The sequence below is a fragment of the Symphalangus syndactylus genome, chromosome 23 (assembly GCF_028878055.3).
Source record: "Symphalangus syndactylus isolate Jambi chromosome 23, NHGRI_mSymSyn1-v2.1_pri, whole genome shotgun sequence".
NCBI classification, from domain to species: Eukaryota; Metazoa; Chordata; class Mammalia; order Primates; family Hylobatidae; genus Symphalangus; species Symphalangus syndactylus.
The window spans coordinates 66441795-66447973 of NC_072445.2; the positions used below are offsets into that span (position 1 = coordinate 66441795).

Genomic DNA, 6179 nt, shown 5'->3' on the forward strand with positions numbered 1-6179 from the left:
AGGGAAGAACGAGAAGAGGTTAGGGCCAAGATCCTGAAGGGGGCTGTGGACCCAGAGCCAGTCTCATCAATCCCAAGTCAGATTGTGTTGACTCCTGGGACTTTCTGTTCGTTTCCCCCCTAATTTCTCCTTTTTTTCAATTTACCCATGTGTCAGAAGCATCTGGGGAGCTCCTTGAAATTGCTGGGGCTGACCCCTGGCCACTGAGCTGCATCAGAATCCCCTGGAGGCTGGTGAAGCACGTTTCCAGGTCCCACACCCAGAACTCCTGATTCAAAAGGTCTGGGATGGGGCCTGAGAATTAGAGCCCGTTCCTAACACGTTCCCAGGTGATGCTCATGCTGCTGGTCTGCAGCCCCTGGTCTGCGAGCCACTGACCCAGGGATTCTAACTCAGTAGGTCTGGAGAGGGGCCCAGGTGGTTCTGACCTGGTGGTATTCTGAAGTCCACACCTGGAGAAACACCGCCCTGAGACTGAATTGTGTGATCAGCATTCTCACTGTGCTGCTGCCGTGCAAGCGAGAACTGGCCGAAGAGTTATTTGGCCAGCTTGAGCGACGCAGATCCTGAGAGCGCTCCTGGGGAGGCAACTGCTCAGGTGGAACGCCTCGTCAGAGCAGTGCGTGGCAGGCCCCCATGGAGGATCAGTGCAGTGGCTGAACACCGGGAAGGAACTGGCACTTGGAGTCCGGACATCTGAAACTTGGTAAGACTGGTCTTTGGAACTTGCCCACTCCATTTGAGTGGAAGCGTGGCCTGATTACCCATGACGTGCCTGTACCGGCACTTTGGTTTTTGTTTTTGACTTGACTTGAATTGCTTGATACTTTGGTTTTGGTTTTGACCTGGCTTGGATTTCTGGATACTCTGATTTTGATTTTGATTCTGGTTTGATGTAAACTGAAAAAGTGTATGTGCCCTTTTTACCCATTCTTTGTTTTGTGGTGTGCGTGTGGTGTGAGCTTGGTGTTTTGTCTCAGGGGAACATGGGTCAGACACAAAGGAGGCAAGCCTACAGCACCTGGTATTCCCAGGCGGTCTGCCATCCAAGTACTAACCAGGCCTGACCCTGCTTAGCTTCCGAGATCAGACGAGATTGGGCGCGTTCAGGGTGGTATGGCCGTAGACACGGCTGGAAAAGGCCAGATGGGCCCCCCAAAGTGTGGGGCCTAGCCCATGGGTCCCAGTTACCCGAGCCTAGGCGTTTTTCCGTGATGAAATATCATTCTGGGGTTTGTCACAATGTTAGAAACACAAAACTTGCCAGATCACCTGGCCTCATTTTGGGCTTGAAAAAAATGGGGTCGCCAAAGATATAAAGAGCGTCCCTGAACTGTTAGCCCTCCTGAGGTTAGAACGCCCTAGCCCTACCCCCAATGCCCAGCACTGTGGTAACTGCTTTAGTTCCAGAAGTACAAAGTTTCAACATCCAAGGTATAAGGGTGACCCCTCTGTGAGACATTTACTCTTCTAAGAAAACTTACTTCCTCACTCTTCAAAAGCTGCTTGGGAAAACTCAGGCAATGATGAAAGTGAGCACCAACTTTAAACTTCAGCATGTCCCCAGGTTTCTCTCATTTGTCACATCAGCTAAAATCTTACAGGGATTTTTTTTTTTTTTTTTTTTTTTTTTTTTGCGAGGAGAAAACTAACTTTGTTTTAGCCCTGTGATCTATAAATGCAAATAGTGGATTGGAGTCAATTTCCAGTGTGGAGAGAGTTGAGTGATACAAATGCTAAATGGAAAATCCACTTTCCAGTAGCTTTCCGTAGCTGGACAAATTCATAATTTATTCTCAGATAGCTGGACTAGCAGACTCGCAACAGGAAGCGTCATGCCAGAATGCATTTGTGCAAGGAATCTGAATTTCAAAGGACAGCTTTGCCTGGAGAGACACCACCCAGAACAATGTGGGTTTAATTAAGGTTTAGAGCGGCGCTTTGTTCACGTGGGGTTGATAGGACGGCTCCAGGTAAGATTTTATTTGGTAATAGATTATTGACCAATGGCAGGCAAGGGTGGCTGGTTTGCATATTTTACTATTCATGACCTTCGGACTGAAGGAATCAGAACGACAGTAGCCGATATCTCTGTCAGCCTGCTGTTTCTGGAGGGAAAGGCAGTTTTGTGGGTGGATAAATAGACCTCTTTTGTGTTGCCTTTTGCACCTGGACCTGATGTTCTGTTAAAGCCAAGTGTGAGAAATACTTCTCTGAAGCAAAGGGCACGCTTGGGTGAGATTAATTAACCTGAATACCAAAGATCTCCTGTGGTACCAAGAGAAGGAGCAGCGGGCAGACCCTGCCCAAACAGAAGCAGAGTGAAGTCCTGGAGGGCACAGCTGTGCTCTGAGAAGGCCGCAGGCTCCTTAGCATGAGTCAGTCACCCTTGGTTTGCACCCAACACAGAAAGGGGTCTTGAGGAATCCCAGTGCATCACAGCCAGCCACGGGTCAGACTGAGTTGGGACAATAACAGGATTCCAGGGTTGTGGGTGCTGGGCAGTACCTTACCTGCTTGCCTAGGTGAAAAGGATACCAAGAAGAGCTTTGCGGGGTGAGGCTTTCTGGAATAAATGGAGTCATAAAAGATGCTATCAGAAAAAAGGGATAAGGCAGAGGTGCAGCTTGGTAGGATGGGGTGCAAAGAAAAATCCATTTCTGCATTCCTTTTTCCACTGACATTTCCTTCCCAGCTGCCCCACCCCAGCCACACACAAACAGAACAAAACAACTTCTGGGGCCCAGTGGTTACTCCCCATACCTTCCTCCTAAAATTGCTCTCCTTGGCTGGGCATGGTGGCTCACCCCTGTAATCCCAGTACTTTGGGAGGCCGAGGCGGGCAGATCACTTGAAGTCAGGAGTTCGAGACCAGCCTGGCCAACATGGTGAAAACCCGTTTCTACTAAAAATACAAAAAAATTAGTTGGGTGTGGTGGCGCAGGCCTGTAATCCCAGCTACTTGGGAGGCTGAGGCATAAGAATCACTTGAACCTGGGAGGCGGAGGTTGCAGTGAGCCGAGATCGCACCACTGCACTCCAGCCTGGGCTACAGAGTGAGACTCCGTTTCTAAATAAATAAATAAATAAATAATTGTTCTCCAAGAAGTTTAACACCAGTAATTCAAACTTTGGGAAAATTTCAGTTTAGGTATTATCTCCCGTTTTTAAGATATGGGTGTCTAGTTAGCCCTGTATTATTATCAAAAAGACTGTTCTTTCTCCATTCAGTTGCCTTTGCCCCTTTGTCAGTTGACTATATTTGTAAACGTCTATTTCTGGGCACTCGACTCTGTTCCACTGATCAATTTGTCGATTATTTTACCAGTATCATCCTATCTTCATTACTGTGGCTTTACAGTAAGTTTAAAGTTGGGGAGCATATTGGTTAGTCTGAGTCTTGTCTTTCCATATAAACATTGAAATTATTTTTTCAGTATCCACAGAATAACTGGTGAGATTTTGATTTGATTCGTGTTGAATTTATAGATAGAGTTGGAAAGATCTGGCATCTAAACAATATTGAGTCTCCCTATTCATGAACACAGAGGATCTCTCTATTTAGATATTCTTTGATTTTTTTCACCAGAGGTTTGTACTTTTTTTCCATATAGATCTTGTAAATATTATATTTATGTGTAAAGTTTTTTTTGGTACTAATGTAAATAGTATTGTGTTTCAAATTCCAATTGTTCATTGGAGTATGTAGAAACCCAGTTGACTTTTGTGTATTAACCTTATACCCTGCAACCTTGCTCATTTATTGGTTTCAGGAGGTTTGTGGGGTTTTTTTTTTTTTTGTCAATTCTTTGAAATTTTCCACATTAGCATTCATGTCATTTGTGAACTAAGTTCTTCCTTCCCAATCCCAATATTGCTTTCTTCTTTCCCTTTTCTTGCCTTTTTTTCTTTCCATTTTTTTTTTTTTTAGTTTTGAGATGGAGTCTCACTCTGTTGTCCAGGCTGGAGTGCAGTGCCATGATCTTGGTTTACTGCAACCTCTGCCTCCCAGAGTCAAGTGATTCTCCTGCCTCAGCCTCCCAAAGTGCTGGGGTTACAGGCGTGAGCCACCGTGCCTGGCCTTCTTTCCCTTTTCTTGTCTTATTACATTAGCTAGGACTCTAAGTACAATGTTGAATAGAAGTGGTGAGGGGGACACCCTTTCCCTGTTTTCTGATTTTGGGAGGAAAGCATCCAGTTCCTCACCATTAAGTATGTCAGCTGTAAGCTTTTGTAGATGTTCTTTATCAAATTGAGGAAGTCCCATCTATTCCTAGAGTGCTGAGAATTTTTAACAAGAATGTCTGTTGAGTTCTGTCAAATGCTTCTTCTGCATCTATTGATATGATCATATGATTTTTCTTCTTTAGCCTACCAATATGATAAATTATATTATTTGACTTTCCAATGTTGAACCAGACTTATATAACTGGAATAAATCCCACTTGGTTGTGGTGTATAGTTCTTTTTATACATTGTTGGATGCTATTTGTTAATATTTTGAAGATTTTCGCATCGATGTTCATGAGAGATACTGGTCCATAGTTTTCCTTTGTTGTAATGTCCTTATATGATGTCCTTATACCTATTCTGGTATTAAGATAATGCTGGCCTCATAGAATGAGTTAGAAAGTATTTCTTCTGCTTTTATCTTCTGAAAGAGATTATGAAAAATTGGCATCATTTCTTTCTTTAATGTTTGGTAGAATTCCCCAGTGAAATTACCTGGGTGCAATACTTTCTTTTATGGAAGGTTATTTGTTTATTTATTGTCTTTATTTAACATAGGCATCTTCAGATTATCTATTTTTCCACATGTGAGTTTGGTAGATTGGGTCTTTCAAGGGAGTGGTCCAATTTATCTGAGTCACTAAATTTGTTGGCATCAAGTTGTTCATAGTATTTTTTTTATTATCCTTTTAATGTCCATGGAATCAATAGTGATGATCCCTCTTTCTGATATGAGTAATTTATGTCTTCTCTCTTTTCTTGGCTAGACTGGCTAGAGGTTTACGAATTTTATTAATCTTTCAAAAAAACCGGCTTTAATTAATTTTCCCTATTGATTTCCTATTTTCAATTTCATTCATTTCTGCTCTAATTTTTATTACTTCTTTTTTCTGCTTGCTTTAGGCTTACATTGTTCTTTTTCTTTAGTTTCCTTTGGTGAAAGCTTAGATACTGATTTTAGATTATTCTTCTTTTCTAACATATGCGTTCAGTGCTATATATGTAATTTTATTTTCAAACCCAGAAATCATTTATTGAGTAATTAGAAACTGAAGTAAATAACACTGCTTTCAGTCACTGAATCCCACAAATACTAAGTTGTATTTTTGTTTTCATTTAATTCAAAATATTTTTAAATTTATCTTGAGACTCATTGTTTGGCCCATGTGTTATTTATAAGTGTGTGGTATAATTTCTAAATAATTTGTTATTTTCCTGCTGTTTTTCTGTTACTGATTTCTATTTAATGTCATTGTGATGTGAAAGAATACTTTACATGATTTTTATTCTTTTAAATTTGTTAAGGTGTGTCTTACGGCTCAGCATGTGGTGTATTTTCTTAAGGGTTCCATGTGAGCTTAAGAAGAATGTGTATTATGCTCTTCTTGTATGAAGACAACAACTGTCCTATACATGTCAATTAGAACTAGTTGACTGATAATGATATGTAGTTAACTAAATTCTTACTACTTTATGCTTGCCATGTCTGTCAATTACTGATAGAGGAGTGTTTAAGTCTCCAAGTATAATAGTGAATTTGTCTATTTCTCTTTGCAGTTCTGTTTTTGCCTCACGTATTTTGATGCTCTGTTCTTAGGCCCATATACATTAAGAATTATGTCTTCTTGGAAAATTGACCAGTTTGTCCTTTTCTAATGCTGCTTTTTATCTCTAATAGTCTTCCTTAATCTGTATTCTGATTTGTCTGACATTAACGTAGCTACTCTTCCTGTCTTTAGGTAAGGGTTAGCATGGTGTGCTTTTTGACGTTCTTTTATTTTTAATCTATCTGTGGATTTACATTCAAAGTGTATTTCTTGTAGACAACATATAGTTAGTTTCTGTTCTTTGATCTGCTCTGACAATCTCTGTTCTTAGTAGGTGTTTTTGAATCATTTCCACTTAAAATGATAATTGATACAGTTGAATTAATATCTACCATATTTGTA

The 6179-nt window shown here is 41.0% G+C and overlaps 1 non-coding gene across 1 annotated transcript; it reads right to left on the minus strand.

Annotated features, from left to right (window-relative positions):
- Positions 1-1009: 1009 nt before the first annotated feature.
- Positions 1010-1128, minus strand: LOC129473855 (5S ribosomal RNA). The gene has a single exon (XR_008654386.1). It is a non-coding gene; the product is annotated as a 5S ribosomal RNA (ribosomal RNA).
- Positions 1129-6179: the final 5051 nt, after the last annotated feature.